A 17,556-nucleotide genomic window follows, 5' to 3' on the forward strand; every position below is an offset into this window, starting at 1 on the left:
CACTATAATTTCTTGGGATTTTACTTCCTTAATCTTTTGAGTCGGAGGGTTTCTTGAGTGGGTGGTCTCTGAGTCGGTGGTCGCGATCTCCCCCTGCCGGAATTACCTTTCCTACAAAGTTCACTTAAGCTTGTCAACACTCAATAGGCTTTCACGGGCTATCGGTCCAATATGCAATCATTCACCCCACAGTCCTTTGTTTTAAGACAGGACTATAGAATGAATAATTACCTACCCACCGGACTGTAGAACTGACCAAGGTGTTCCTTCTTTCTGATTACTTGTTATTAGAACAAAACATAATACCATGATCACAATGTTACACTTAACTCCTTGATAATTAAATCAAGATGGGAAGGGTTAGGTGGGTTCTCGAGCAGCATTGCTGGTGCATAATGTTCTTATAGTTACAACTTGCTACAAATTCACAAACCTATTTTCTAACCCTATTTTGTTTTAATTCTCTACCACCTTGGTTACAATATTGCACACTTATTAAGCAGAAAGTTGGGTTTGTGCTTTTTGAGATTAAAGTGATCCCTCTGTTTCTTTAAATATAATAATCTTTAGTAATGTGATAAATGTTTTCGTCCCACACAGGATTCCAATTTAAGTTTACAATTTATTAAACGAATAGAGGCAAGCAAACAGCGCTGGGTGTGCCGGGAGTCTCTGCTCCACCTAGACGCACACCTTCACTTCTTACAATTCCTTCCTTTATACTTTTCTAGGCTTCGTTTCTCGCTTTCTCCGCCTTTTTCTTGGAAGATGACTCTTTCTCTAAGTACGTCACCACTTCCCCGGTCTGCGCATGCTTCATCTTTTTCTAGGTGTTCATCCGATGGTCGTTGGGAGGAAGATGCTCCTCTTCGTCAGTGCACTCTACATGACCTCTCTGTTTGCGCATGCGCTCTGTTATTCTACTTATATAATGCTACCTTATTTGGCTATACATTTTCTCGACATTTCTGCGGTTATCTACAACACTGGTTTGCACTAGGATATCAGGAACTAACATACACATATCAGGAGGCTACATAAGCTACACATATCAAGGGTGTTTACCTAAGCTATACATATCAGGAAGTTACATAAAGACTATGGTTTCTTCTATTTACCACCACTCCCCTGTTTATGGTCATGCCCTACATATATTCCTTTATTTCAATATAAATGACATTTGCTTCAAGCTTATATTCACTAGATTTTCTTTACACGAATCACTCATTCCTCACAATCCCCTGTTTTCTTTTTCACCACTGTGATTCGTGTAAAATTTATTTAAAGTTTGTTTGATGGGTATTAACTCGGGTTCCTCTATATGTTTTACCAACATTAAAACATGTTTTCTCTCACTCTGTGTTGGTTCTATTGGAGTGGCTGTAAATTTCATTCCATTAATCGCAGAAGCTACAGCTCGTGAAAGACAAGGAATTAGACATGGTATTATTAACACACCTCCAAACTATCCTAACAAAACGAGAATGATTTTCGTTACCCAGTTTCCTGAGAATAAATTTTCCCACGTTGTCCATAGTCCTTGGACATTTATTCCATTCCACGTTTGGACTGGTACATGGGCTACTTTTTTCATTTCTCTTACTAATTCATTGACAGCTTTTCCTTCATCATCTATCTCCAAACAACAATTTGTGAGATTAAATTTTCCACAGACGCCTCCTTCCTGTGCTAGTAAATAGTGTAGCGCGAGTCTATTTTGATATAGGGCTGTACGCATTTTAGTATTTTGTTTAGCCACCAACCCTAAAGCATCACCCGTTTTATTTACAATTATTTCCACTACAGCTTGTAACCTAATTATTCTATTCAACATATAAATGGGGGTCCTATATCCCCAGGACCCATCTTCTGCCCATGTCGCTGGGTCATAATATGCTATTATTCTTTTAGGTGGCCACTCATTATCTTTCCACTTTCCTATTTGTAGCTCTCTTTTTTCCCTTCGGTTGTGAGTTTCTAATGCGTCTGTATATACCGGTACTCCTAGGTGTTCCCCTCGGTTTATAGGTAATAAGAAAAAGCTTGGCCGTATAGTTCCTAACACGCACGCTCCGGTCCAATTTTTGGTAATCGGGTATATGCAAATTTTCCACAGATCCAATATTGCCCTTCTGGACTTGACCACCCTTTATCAATAGTGGTTCCGTTGGTCCAATTCGCATGATTTTTACTTATTTCTTGGGCAGTGCCCCATTTATCCCACTTTTGGTAAGTACTATTCCAGTTATATCCCCCTTCACATGCTAAATATCTGACTGGTTTACTCCCGCCGTCATTTTGCCAACAGCTTCTTCCTGTTATGCTGGTTTGTAATATCCATTGTTGTTTCCTGACCTGAGTTGATATATTCCAAACATTAGGGTCTGATACTTTATTGAGTCATATATCTCCCAAACATACTTGGTATAGTGTAATAGATTTGAAAGATGCTTTTTGGGCCTGTCCTCTGGATGAGGGATCCAGAGATTATTTTGCCTTTGAGTGGGAGGACCCCGAAACAGGACGAAAACAACAATTAAGATGGACTGTGTTACCACAAGGGTTTACAGAGTCACCAAATCTATTTGGACAAACTTTAGAAAAAATTCTACAAGATTTCACAATACCTAAGGAGGTAAAATTATTGCAATATGTGGACGATTTATTAGTAGCAGGAGAAACTGAAGAGGGGATCCGAAAAGCCACCATTAAATTGTTAAATTTTCTAGGGGAAAAGGGATTAAAGGTGTCCCGATCAAAGCTACAGTTTGTAGAACAAGAAGTAAAATACTTAGGACATTGGCTGAGTAAGGGAAGGAAGAAGTTAGATCCTGATAGGGTATCTGGGATTCTGTCCTTAAGACCCCCACAAACTAAAAGGAAATTAGGCAAATACTGGGATTATTAGGATATTGTAGACCATGGCTTGAAAATTATAGTGATAAAGTAAAATTCTTATATGAAAAATTAGCTAATAACCAACTTAAATGGTTTATTGAAGATGATCAGAGATTTGAGGAAGTAAAAAAGGCATTAATACAAGCACCTGTACTGAGCCTCCCAGATCTAGAAAAACCTTTCTATCTCTTTGTGAATACATCAAGCCAGACAGCATATGGAGTTCTTACTCAAGACTGGGCAGGAATCAAAAAACCCGTGGGGTATTGTTCTAAGTTACTTGATCCAGTAAGCAGAGGATGGCCTGCTTGTCTCCAAGCTTTGGTTGCTACAGCATTATTAATAGAAGAAGTTAGGAAGATTACCTTTAGTTCTCCTTTAAAAGTGTATACCCCACACAATGTCAGAAATGTTTTACAACAAAAAGCGGAAAAATGGTTAACGGACAGCCGAATCCTAAAGTATGAAGCAATACTAATAGACTCCCCTGGCTTAGAACTGAGGGTGACTTCTGCTCAGAGTCCAGCACAATTTTTGTTTGGAGAACCATCAGAGGAATTACAACATAACTGTTTAGAGGTAATTGAGACCCAGACAAAGGTGAGACCAGATTTAAGAGATGCTGAGTTGGAAAATGGAGAAGCGCTGTTCATAGATGGCTCCTCCAGAGTGGTAGAAGGGAAGAGAAAATCGGGTTATGCAGTAATTAATAAGGACTTGGAACTTGTGGAATCAGGACCTCTGAGTCCATCATGGTCAGCTCAGGCTTGTGAGCTGTATGCCCTATGTAGGGCCCCGGAATTATTAAAAGGAAGAAGTGGGACTGTATTTACAGATTCTAAATACGCATATGGGGTGGTCCACACTTTTGGAAAAATTTGGGAAGAAAGAGGTTTGATTAATACTCAAGGGAGGAATTTAATACATCAAGAATTAATAGTAAAGATTTTGAAGGCGTTAAGAGAACCAAAGGAGATAGCAGTGGTACATGTGAGGGGACACCAAAAGGGATTAGCTTACCGAACTAGAGGAAATAACTTAGCAGATAAAGAGGCCCAGGAAGCAGCCTTGAGGGCTAAAGTTGCCAAAATTAATGTCATACAAACAAAGGAGGACACCAGCAAAGAAGAACGAGAGGAAAGAGAGAAGAAGTTTACGCCAGAAGAACAAACAAAATTGGAGAAAATAGGAGCTAAATTAGAACAAGGAAAATGGACACTGCCTGATGGGCGAGAAATGTTGCCAAAAGCCTACACCAGGCAAATATTAGAACGTTTGCATGCGCAAACACATTGGGGTACAAAAGCGTTAAGTGATCATTTTCTTAAACAATTTGGTGGTATTGGAATTTTTGAAATAGCAAAGCAAATTACACAAGGTTGCTTAACCTGTCAAAAGGTAAATAAGACAGTGTTTCGACAAACAGCCACGGGAGGGAGAAAAACAGCTTACAGACCTTTTGAGAAAGTACAAGTCGATTTCACTGAATTGCCTAAGGTAGGGAGGATAAAATATTTATTGGTAACAGTAGATCATTTAACACAGTGGGTAGAAGCGTACCCTGTAGCACGAGCTACGAAACAGATGGTGGTAAAAATTTTATTGGAATATTTGATACCTAGATATGGGATAATCCAGTACATTGATTCTGACCAGGGCACACATTTTACTTCTAAAATAATAAAACTATTATGTCAATCATCAGGTATTCAGTGGGAATACCACACTCCGTGGCACCCACAAAGCTCGGGGAAGGTAGAAAGAATGAATCAAACAATAAAACAACAATTGGCTAAATTAATGATTGAGACGCAAATGCCCTGGACGAAATGTTTACCATTGGCACTTCTAAACATAAGAACGAAACCATACAGTGGGACTGGATTATCGCCATATGAAATGTTATATGGCATGCCTTATTTTCAAGGAATGCCTCTGGGGAACAATGTAATTGAGGATCATAGTATCCAACAATATATAATTACCATTGGAAAAAGATTAAAAGAATTAAGAGAGATTGGGATGGTGGCCCAAACACCACCTTTAGGATTTGCAATTCATCAGTTAGAACCAGGAGATAAAATTCTGATAAAAACATGGAAAGAAGGAAACTTATCTCCCCTCTGGGAAGGACCTTTCCTTGTTTTATTAACTACAGAAACAGCTGTGAGAACTGCTGAAAAAGGATGGACACATGTGTCGCGAGTGAAAGGTCCAGTGAAGGAGTGGAAGGTCACATCTGACTAAATTGCTGTGGGAATTTTATTGCGGCTACTCCTGTAATGAAACAGGAGTGAAACATGAAATTCCCACAGTTGCTAAAAATCTATTTGTAAAGTCATTGAATATGACTAATTGTTACGTTTGTGGTGGAACAAATCAAGGTGAACGATGGCCATGGGAAGCTATGGAGACAAATGTAAGTAATCCCCAAGTTTGGAAAACAATGGGAAAGGGTAATAGGAAACAACAATGGGTACTCCAAACGAGTATAATCGGAAGGAGTTGTTGGCAAAAGAACAGGAAAAAGGAGCTGGAACTAGAATTTGTCCTTTGCGTAGAAGGTGGTGTGTATTTGTAAGATTAGTGTTGCAGGCTAACTGGCAGTTTTCTGTAGCCATAAAGCCTTGCAAATAAAGAGGATTGCCAGGCTCGGGCAACTGCTCAGGTCTGGACAAACCACTGATCTAGCAAAGCTCTGGCCTTCACAAGCAGTGCTCAATTAATTTGGGTACTAAGAAAGCACCCCCTTAAAGGAAAGAAGAGGGCAAGACCGGAGGGGAACTGGTGTTGCGGCTTAAAAAGGGTCTGCCAAGGGCTGCAACCCCTTTGGGCTGTGACCGCCGATCACTATGGCCCTGACCGGACCTCTTCTAGTTCTACTTGGGGGTGAGTTCCTTGGACTCTGACTATGGCAAATAACTGTAGTCAATATTGGAACAAGTCCAGCTGGGGTTTACCCCAGAAAAATGGAAAAAGTGAGGACCTTTTCTAATTGTAGAGCGCATACCTGTAATCAACAATAAAACCTAGTTTTTTCCTGTTACCCATAAATTAGGGAGAACGAATGGCCTCCTGAGAAACAAACTTGGAATGGAATAGGATTTTGGGGAGATTTTATGGGTGGTGATCGGCTTACTAAAATGGGGATAGTTGTATTGAGGATATGTGGGGGATTGTTACTAGATTAATCTACTCGGTTATACTCAATTGGAAATGAGAACACGAATCAATACTATAAAGAAAAAGATGGGGGATTGTGAAATATTTTTATCTGATTCGTGTGATGAAGCGTAATCTTCTGTACTTTCATGGATTTCTCCTGCACCATAAAAAGGGGTATTTTACAGGAGAAAGTTAAACTACTTTGCTGGTATATCAGCTCAAACCAGTTTGACCACTGACCGCATAGTATTGTGTAAAGAAAGTGCATGCATAAGGTTTGGGGTCATCCTGGGGGCACGCCGAGGAAGATTCGAGAAGACTCTAGCAGGAGAAGAGGGCATGCGCTGAAGAAGACACGCCTGTTCATTAATATGTATTAGAAGACACGCCTATTCATGAATATGTATTAGCGAACAGGATCACGCTGAGGAAGAGTCGAGAAGATTCTAGAAGGAGAAGAGGGCATGCGCCGAAGAAGACACGCCTATTCATGAATATGTATTAACAGACAGGATATAAACCAGGAACAGGAACTGAACCGCGTGTGTCTTGGTGGAGCAGAGACTCCCGGCGCACCCAGCGCTGTTTGCTTGCCTCTATTCGCTTAATAAATTGTAAATTTGAATTGGAATCCTGTTTGGGACTAAATCATTTATAACACAATGTTCTCAGCAAGATTTACAAATAGATTTTTAGCCACTGTGGGAATTTCATATTTCGTTCCTGTTTTCATTTCATGATAAAATGACTTAAATAACAGTCTATGCTGCTCTGATTCTCTTTTCTTTCATTTCAGTATTAATAACTACACCTGGGTCTTCTCCAGGTCCATATATCTTAAGTCCAATTTTGGTTATTTTTTTCTGTTTCCAAATTTCTAAATTTATAAGGGTTAAATTTACTAAATTACAGGTACGGGCTGTACAATTATTGTCTGTTTGTACCCTTGTGATTGAAGCTTGTAAATCCCCACATTGGCTATCATATCCCCAGCTTGCAGTATCCTAACATACACGAGACCATCCCCTTCTTCCACATAGGTGTGCTGACTGATATCTCACCGTTTGACCAGGTACATAATCAGGATTTATCTGACATTGACGTCCACCTCCACCTGGGCAAATATATTTTGGTTGATTACTATAGTACCGTCTCCACTCTACACTCCCACAATTAATATCCAGATCATCATCTATAATATCGCATGCATCAAAAATTACCGATACTGATGTGCTCAAATTGGCTATAACCTTACTTATTCCAATTAATCTTCCTACTTCCGAATTTGTTTTCATTTCTACCCACTATTGATAAGGAAGTTCCTTTGGATCATAACAAACAGTATCATTTTCCACCGAGCATTTCTTATATTGTGTTCCATTGTATATACAACTCCCGTTCTGTTTCCCTTTGCACTCGTAATAGGTGTGGTATATTAATGTTTTATTACTTACTCGTCCGTGCTGGGCGGTTCTTATGCACTCGGTGCAATTTTGATTACCCGTCACCAGGTTGGTGAGTCCGAGTAAAATCAGGAGAGGTCCGGTAAGGGATCTCATGGTCGGAGGCATCAGCTACAAGGGGTGCTCGTCCTTGACTGGCCTTACTTGGTCGCGACTGAGAATCCCTACCCGGTCTTGCCCTCTCCCCCTTCTCAAGCGGACTTCTTTATTTCGATGACAGTAATAAATCTTACCCACCAGAAATCTCCTATAGGAGTAGTCTGTCCACACCGAATGCAGAGGAAACTTCAGCTTTGAATTTGAAAACGTCCCTGTTAGCCTCTGTGGGAAATGATATATTTGTTACACAGGTTACACCTAACCCTCAATAATCATACAACATGGTTTACATAGTGGACATAAACTTAGTCCTGCCCGATAATTGCTTAATGCTATAGTCTTTAATTCGTGATCATTTCTCATACGTTCATTCCCTTTTTAATGTTATTTTTGTGGTTCCAGGTTGTAAAATAACTTTCCAGTCTTTCATGGGTCCTTTTACTCGAGTCGCGTGTGTCCACCCCTTTTCCGCGGTCCGGATGGCAGTATCTGTAGTTAACAATACAACAAAGGGTCCTTCCCATGAAGGAACTAAAGTTTCTTTCTTCCAAGTTTTGATCAGTACCTTATCCCCTGGTTTGAATTGATGGATTGCAAACCCCAAAGGTAGGGTTTGTGCCATTATTCCTATATCTCTTAGTTCTTTCAACCTTTCTCCTAAAACGATAACATATTTCCGAATATTATAATCTTCCACTACATTGTTTCCAATGGGCATCCCTTGGAGATAGGGCATGCCGTATAAAACCTCATATGGCGATAATCCAGTCTCACTGTACGGTTTGATCCTTATGTTAAGAAGGGCTAGCGGTAAACATTTAGTCCATGGCATCTGTGTTTCAACCATTAGCTTCGCTAGCTGTTGCTTTATTGTTTGGTTCATTCTTTCTACTACTCCCGAACTTTGAGGATGCCATGGGGTATGATATTCCCATTTAATACCTAATGATTGGCACAAGGATTTTATAATTTTAGAAGTAAAGTGAGTGCCTTGATCAGAATCAATATATTGTATTATCCCATACCTGGGGATTAGGTGTTCTAATAAAATTTTTATCACCGTCTGAGCTGTCGCTCTTGCTACAGGATAGGCTTCGACCCATCGTGTTAAATGGTCTACTATAACCAACAAATATTTCAATCTTCCTATTCTCGGCAATTCGGTAAAGTCGACTTGAATCCTTTCAAACGGTCTATAAGCTAGTTTTCTTCCTCCCATGGCCACTTGTCGAAACACGGCCTTATTTACCCTTTGACAAGTTAAACACCCTTGTGCAATTTGCCTTGCTATTTCAAAAATTCCAATACAGCCAAACTGTTTAAGGAAATGATCACTTAACGCTTTTGTACCCCAATGTGTTTGCGCGTGTAAGCATTCTAATATTTGCCTAGCGTAGGCTTTTGGCAACATCTCTCGCCCATCAGGTAATGTCCATTTCCCTTGTTCCACTCTAGCTCCTATTTTCTCTAATTTTGCTTGTTCCTCCAGGGTAAACTTTTTCTCCTTTTCCTCTTGTCCTCTTCCACTAGTGTCCTCCCTTGTTTGTGTATGATTAATTTTAACAGTTTCAATCCTCAAGGCTGCTTCCTGAGCCTCCTTATCTGCTAAATTATTTCCTCTAATTCGATAATCTAATCCTTTTTGGTGTCCCCTCACATGCACCATGGCTATTTCCTTTGGTTCTCTTAACACTTTTAAAATTTTTACTATCAACTCCTGATGTATTAAGTTCTTTCCTTGAGTGTTAATCAAGCCTCTTTCCTCCCAAATTTTTCCAAAAGTATGGACTACTCCATATGCATATTTGGAATCTGTGAATATGGTCCCTCTTCTTCCTTTTAATAATTCCAGGGCCCTACATAGGGCATAAAGCTCACAAGCCTGAGCTGACCATGATGGACTCAGAGGTCCTGATTCCACAAGTTCTAAGTCCTTGTCAATTATTGCATATCCTGATTTTCTCTTCCCTTCTATTACTTGGGAGGATCCATCTACAAACAATTTTTTCTCCTTTGCTTAACCAATGTCCCAAATATTTTACTTCTTGCTCTGTAAACTGTAATTTCGAGCGGGACATTTTTAAACCCTTTTTCCCTAAAAAATTCAACAATCTAATGGTGGCTTTTCGGGTCTCCTCTTCAGTTTCTCCTGCTACCAGTAAATCATCCACATATTGTAATAATTTTACCTCCTCGCGTACTGTGAAATCTTGTAAAATTTTCTCTAAGGCCTGTCCAAATAAATTTGGTGACTCCGTAAACCCTTGTGGTAACACAGTCCACCTTAACTGTTGTTTTCGTCCTGTTTCGGGGTCTGCCCATTCAAAGGCAAAATAATCTCTGGACCCCTCATTCAAGGGACAGGCCCAAAAGGCATCCTTCAAATCTATTACACTATACCAGATATGTTTAGGAGACAGGTGACTCAATAAAGTATAAGGATTTGCCATGACAGGGAATTTGGTGATTGTTCGCGGATTCACAGCTCTCAAATCCTGTACCATCCTATATGTACCATCTGATTTCTTTACAGGGAGTATCGGGGTATTATGGGGTGACATACATGGTTCCAAAGTCCCATTTTCCAATAATTTATCCACAATAGGTTTTAGACCTCTCCAGCCCTCTATTGATATAGGATATTGTTTAATTCTAATCGGCCTATGAGGGTCTATTATTTGTACCTCGATGGGTTCCATATCTAATCTCCCAACATCTCCCTCCTTATACCATACTTGAGGACAATTTTTCCTCATCAAGTTGGGTTAAGGTACATAAGTTAATATGTGACCGATCTCCTTGGCTCTGAATAGTTAGGTTTAGTTTTAAAATCAAGTCCCTCCCTAATAGGTTATATTCTGCTTCTGGTAATAAAAGTAAATCATTTAAGCAAATGTTTGTCTCTGTCTCAATCTCTGCTTCTTCTAAGATGGGGACTTTGAAGGCATCTCCTTTTGCACCTATTACTGACATCTGGGCTTTTCCTTTTCCTACCCCTTTTGTGAGTTTCTGAATCGTTGACTTTTCAGCTCCAGTATCTACTAAAAATAAAAATTCTTCTTTTTGGGGACCTACTAATAGTTTTATCAAGGGCTCTGTTGATGTTGTGGTCCCCAGAAGATATATCCCCTGACACCCCTAATCCTCTTTGAACATTTTCTCATCCCGTTCCCGTTTACGGCAGTTTTTCTGAACATGTCCCTTTTTGTTACAATAGTAACAGATGGGAATTGTGGGTCTGTCTTGATGAGATTGTCCCTGGGGTGGCTGTTCTGGTCTCTTATCTTTTTTCTCTCCCAGCTGAGTCTTACTCCTCTGACTTTCCCTCACTGCTGCTACAAAAATTCTTGCCTCTGCTTTTTGTTTTTCTTCGTCCCTCCTGACATAAACCTTTTGAGCTTCTCTTAGTAATTCCTCCAACCCTCTCTCTTGCCAATCCTCTATCTTCTCCAATTTCTTCCTTATATCCCCCCAGGATTTTGCAACAAACTGGGTCCTTAGGAGAGCAGTTCCAGCCGGAGTATTTGGATCAATTCCCGAATACATCTGTAAGCTTTTTCTCAACCTCTCCAACCATTCAGTTGGAGATTCTTCCTTTCCCTGTTGTTCACTAAATGCCTTATTAATATTTTGTCCCCTGGGGACTGCTTCCCTTATGCCCTGTATAATTAGGTTCCTCAAATCCCTCATGTTTTGTCTATCAACGGGGACTTGAGGATTCCACTGGGGGTCTATATTAGGCCATTTCTGATCCCCTGGGGGTCCCGCTTGGTTTGGTCTTTCCCATATCCTCATTCCCGCCTGTCTAATCATCCCCCTTTCTTCTGTAGTAAATAAGATGGTCAAGATCGACTGAATTTCTTCCCAAGTATAAATGTTTGGACCTAGAAATTGGTCCAAACGGTCAGATACTCCTAAAGGGTCATCTAAAAGAGCACCCAATTCCTTTTTAAAAGATCTTACTTCCGTTGTATGTAATGGGACAGTTACATATCCAATTCCTCCTCTATTTCCACCCAGAGGTACTTCCCGTAAAGGATACTAAGACGCTCTGGGTGCTCAGTTTGGGATCCTTCCCTTAGAGTTGAATTTGACCCCAGTGCCATAGGGGAAGTCGTCAAATTGGGTGACGGTGTTTGACGGGTAGCTGGATCATACGGGGGAGGTAAGTGATCTAGGGGGTCCCAATCCTTCTTTTCCTTTTCCATGTGTTGCTCCCCTACGGTCTTATTTTTCCCTACTCCTGTTTTAAGATTATAAATGCCCACACGGGCCTTTATCCATAAACTAGCATACTCACTCTCCTCTTGGCAAAACGGTTCCTTAGAATTTACATACAGGTTTAGCGCCTGACAAACCCAATCCTCAAATGACCCAAATACAGGCCAAAAAACGTGGGGTCTCAAGGGGTTCTTTGGCCATTCCATCATACAATATTTAACTAATTCCTCCTTTGTTTTTCCTCTCCTAGGGCCCTTATTATTCCAATGTTTTAGCATTATTCCCAACGGGCTCTCTGGAGGTATTTTTAGTAATTTGCTCCCTTTCTTCTCATCCTGGGTTCTCGATTTTGTCTGACCCGTCTTAGGAATTTTATTCTGGCAATCCCTACAGCCCTTGGTTGTCAGTAAGAGTGTCTTGCAGGGGGTTTCAAACTTGTCACTCACCTACGGATCCTATAAAAATCGCTTTGGTCCTTCACCGGCCAAGTCCCTCGCGGGAGATTGGAACCGCGATTAGAAGACCTCCACAATCGCTTCGGAACTAGGTTCCGTCTCAGTCACACCCTTACACACACAGGCAACCGAATCCCACCCAACCGAAGGGTATACACCTTAAATACTTACAACCCCGTCATCTTCGTTCGGATCTTCGCGCACAGAATTACGGGCAAAATAAACTGCTGCAGCCGGCAAGGGAGCTCATAAAAATTAAATTCTTTGCTTGCCCCTATTTGGGTTCAGGATGGTGTTAGTCCCGTCCCGACCTGATCAGGAGCCACCAAATGGTGGGGCGCCCCTCCTAGATCAAGTCAGAATTCAGGAACCAAGACCATCCCGGATGAGCCCCCAATTGTGATAAATGATTTCGTCCCACACAGGATTCCAATTTAAGTTTACAATTTATTAAACGAATAGAGGCAAGCAAACAGCGCTGGGTGTGCCGGGAGTCTCCGCTCCACCTAGACGCACACCTTCACTTCTTACAATTCCTTCCTTTATACTTTTCTAGGCTTCGTTTCTCGCTTTCTCCGCCTTTTTCTTGGAAGATGACTCTTTCTCTAAGTACGTCACCACTTCCCCGGTCTGCGCATGCTTCATCTTTTTCTAGGTGTTCGTCCGGTGGTCATTGGGAGGAAGATGCTCCTCTTCATCAGTGCACTCTACATGACCTCTCTCTGTTTGCGCATGCGCTCTGTTATTCTACTTATATAATGCTACCTTATTTGGCTATACATTTTCTCGACATTTCTGCAGTTATCTACAACACTGGTTTGCACTAGTATATCAGGAACTAACATACACATTTCAGGAGGCTACATAAGCTACACATATCAAGGGTGTTTACCTAAGCTATACATATCAGGAAGTTACATAAAGACTATGGTTTCTTCTATTTACCACCACTCCCCTGTTTATGGTCATGCCCTACATATATTCCTTTATTTCAATATAAATGACATTTGCTTCAAGCTTATATTCACTAGATTTTCTTTACACGAATCACTCATTCCTCACAGTAATAATAAGCCCCTGCTCAAACCAGAAAACAGCAGATCATGTATAGTATAAATTGTCACACTGAACCTCTGTTTAGATCAATAGTCCTGCTGTGTGTCAGCCACAAAATTCAAAAAATCCAAATGTATAATCATTTGGATTAATTAAAGAATAAACACACCAAAAGATCCATTTTGATAGCAGGGATAATCAGAGAGAGAATCAGCTGGTGTTTTATTCTCCATTGCCGCCAGCTAAGACATTTGACAGTGGTCATGTGATTTAAAGATTTCTTAAATAAAAAAGAAAATATACACACAAAAAAAGCCCACTCAACCTTGGAAATGTTGAAATATGAAGTTTTTCATTGTCTGACTTTGCTAGCAGATGCCTGCTGTAAAGAGTGCACACCGTGAGCTTGCGGAGTTTGAATTGATATTGAATCTTGAACATCCTTAATGAAAGGAATGATACAGTAATTACTCACTGAATTGCAGTGGTCTAAATGAAAAAGGAATGATCCTAACTCTTGGATATTATTTTGTTTAAGTCCTGTTGCACCGATGGAGCTTTCATGCTCTGTCTCAGAGTCTTTTCCCAAACTGAACTTCTGTTGAGAAATGAAGCTGAGCTGTTTGCAGCATCAGAGTCTTTTAATAATACTATTAATGAAATTTTTTTTTCTGATTCAGGAGAGAATCTCTTCTTCAAAAAAGTGGCCAATGCACCTCTGTCCATCTTTTGAAGGCATGCAAGGAATGAAGCTGGGGGTATTGTTTAGTTTCTGTGAGCAGTTAACAAGGTGCAACCTTGAGGGAAGGAACAAGATAATCACAAAAGCAACACATCCACTCAACCTTGAGTGAACTATCCTAATTAACATCTAATTAACATATAATATGCATAATAGAAACCTGCCCCTGGGCAGGGAAAGCCCCCTCCTCACAAAAGCCCCTTCCTCAGTGAGCATGCCTAGAAAAAAGAAGGACGCTGTGACTTTAAGTGGAGACGAGGCTTGTGAATATGGGAACAAGGGTAACGGAGTTGAACCAATGGAAACAAGGGTAACGGAGCCAACGTTTTAAAAATACTGATAACTGTTGCTCAAAGTGTATAAATATTAGTCTAATTTTTAACATGAAAGCTATCAACCAAAATTATTCAATGACTGGAAATTTGTTGAAAAGACTGGACAGCCTGGCAGGGTTGAGGTCATAGGTTTTGAGATGAGGTTTTCTGCCACTAAAAGTGGAGTAGCCGTTGATCAAGCTGCAAGTGTGTAAGGGATGCCCAACTGTAAGGGATCACCTGGCTAGACCGGTTTCAGAGCACAAAGGTGAGATGCAGGGAGTTGTAAATCGACTCAGCTTCATCTCACCTTCACAGCTCTGCAGAAGATGACCTGGGGGGAGCTGCACAAACGACTCAGCCCGGGGTTGCCTGAACACTGCACCATGGTAAGAACCGAGGCCTGAGTGGCGCCTTCAGTAATCCCTTAACAAATGCCCCGAGCACCATTCCACCACTATTCAGTAACTTTGTGTCAATGTAGACTAATGGGCCATCACAGCACCAGACTAAACAAAATTATCTACTCAGACGAGTCCTGCCCCCACCCATCAAATCAGGAGATAAAACCCCCTAAGGTTTGGGCAGAAAGGGGTGCAGTCTTTCCAACGATCTAGCTGGCCTGGAGGAGATTCTCTCCCCCCTTGTCCAGGACGCTGTACAAGGTAACTTCCCAGGGATTGAGAGGCCTTACCTGAGAGAGAGAAAGTGATTAAGAAACATAGGTATGGTATTTGGCATGCTTTAAGATTGTGATTAGTGCACTCTTTTCAAGGTATTAATATTCTGAGGAATGAGTGATTCGTGTAAAGAAAATCTAGTGAATATATGCTTTAAGCAAATGTCATTTATATTGAAATAAAAGAATATATGTAGGGCATGACCATAAACAGGGGAGTGGTGGTAAATAGAAGAAACCATAATCTTTATGTAACTTCTTGATATGTGCAGCTTATGTAGCTTCCTGATATGTGTATGTTAGTTCCTGATATCCTAGTGCAAACCAGTGTTGTAGATAACCGCAGAAATGTCGAGAAGATGTATAGACAAATAAGGTAGCATTATATAAGTAGAATAACAGAGCGCATGCGCAAACAGAAAGGTCATGTAGAGTGCACTGACGAAGAGGAGCATCTTCCTCCCAACGACCACCAGACGACCACCTAAAAAAGGATGAAGCATGCGCAGACCGGGGAAGTGGTGACGCACTTAGAGAAGGAGTCATCTTCCAAGAAAAAGGCGGAGAAAAGCGAGAAACGAAGCCTAGAAAAGTATAAAGGAAGGAATTGTAAGAAGTGAAGGTGTGCGTCTAGGTGGAGCGGAGACTCCCGGCGCACCCAGCGCTGTTTGCTTGCCTCTATTCGCTTAATAAATTGTAAATTTGAATTGGAATCCTGTTTGGGACTAAATCATTTATCACAATTGGGGACTCGTCCGGGATGGTCTTGGTTCCTGAATTCTGACTTGATCTAGGAGGGGTGCCCCACCATTTGGTGGCTCCTGATCGGGTCGGGTCGGGACTAACGCCATCCTGAACCTGAATAGGGGCAAGCAAAGAATTTGATTTTTTTATGAGCTCCCTTGCCGGCTGCAGCAGTTTATTTTGCCTGTAATTCTGCGCGTGAAGATCCGAACGAAGACGATGGAGTCGTAAGTATTTAAGGTGTATACCGCTCGGTTGGGTGGGATTCGGTTGCCTGTGTGTGTAAGGGTGTGACTGAGACGGAACCTAGTTCCGAAGCGATTCCTATGAGATTCGTGGGTGGGTGATAGGTCCTAAACCCCCTGCAAGACACTCTTATTGGTAACCAAGGACTGTAGGAATTGCCACAGTAAAAATTCCTAGATGAGTCAGATGAAATCGAGAACCCAGGACCAGAAGAAAGGGAGCGAATTACTAAAAATACCTCCGGAGAGTCCATTAGGAATAATGTTAAAACATTGGAATAATAAGGGCCCTAGAAAAGGGAAGACAAAAGAGAAATTAGTTAAATATTGTATGGTAAAATGGCCAAAGAACCCCTTGAGACCCCACGTTTTTTGGCCTGTATTTGGGTCATTTGAGGATTGGGTTTGTCAGGCGCTAAACCTGTATGTAAATTCTAAGGAACCGTTTTGCCAAGAGGAGAGCGAGTATGCTAGCTTATGGATAAAGGCCCATGTGGGCATTTTTAATCTTAAAACAGGAGTAGGGGAAAATAAGACCGTAGGGGAGCAACACATGAAAAAGGAAAAGAAGGATTGGGACCCCCTAGGTCACTTACCTCCCCCGTATAATCCAGCTACCCGTCAAACACCGTCACCCAATTTGACGACTTCCCCTACGGCCCCGGGGTCGAATTCAACTCTAAGGGAAGGATCCCAAACTGAGCACCCAGAGCGTCTTTGTATCCTTTATGGGAAGTACCTCTGGGTGGAGATAGAGGATTGGCAAGAGAGAGGGTTGGAAGAATTACTAAGAGAAGTTCAAAAGGTTTATGTCAGGAGGGATGAAAAAAAAAAAACAAAAATCAAAGGCAAGAATTTTTGTAGCAGCAGTGAGGGAAAGTCAGAGGAGTAAGACTCAGCTGGGAGAGAAAAAAGATAAGAGACCAGAACAGCCACCCCAGGGACAATCTCATCAAGACAGACCCACAATTCCCATCTGTTACTATTGTAACAAAAAGGGACATGTTCAGAAAAACTGCCGTAAACGGGAACGGGATGAGAAAATGTTCAAAGAGGATTAGGGGTGTCAGGGGATATATCTTCTGGGGACCACAACATCAACAGAGCCCTTGATAAAACTATTAGTAGGTCCCCAAAAAGAAGAATTTTTATTTTTAGTAGATACTGGAGCTGAAAAGTCAACGATTCAGAAACTCACAAAAGGGGTAGGAAAAGGAAAAGCCCAGATGTCAGTAATAGGTGCAAAAGGAGATGCCTTCAAAGTCCCCATCTTAGAAGAAGCAGAGATTGAGACAGAGACAAACATTTGCTTAAATGATTTACTTTTATTACCAGAAGCAGAATATAACCTATTAGGGAGGGACTTGATTTTAAAACTAAACCTAACTATTCAGAGCCAAGGAGATCGGTCACATATTAACTTATGTACCTTAACCCAACTTGATGAGGAAAAATTGTCCTCAAGTATGGTATAA

This window comes from Phaethon aethereus (genome assembly GCF_964289735.1).
Source record: "Phaethon aethereus genome assembly, chromosome: W".
Classification (NCBI taxonomy): Eukaryota; Metazoa; Chordata; class Aves; order Phaethontiformes; family Phaethontidae; genus Phaethon; species Phaethon aethereus.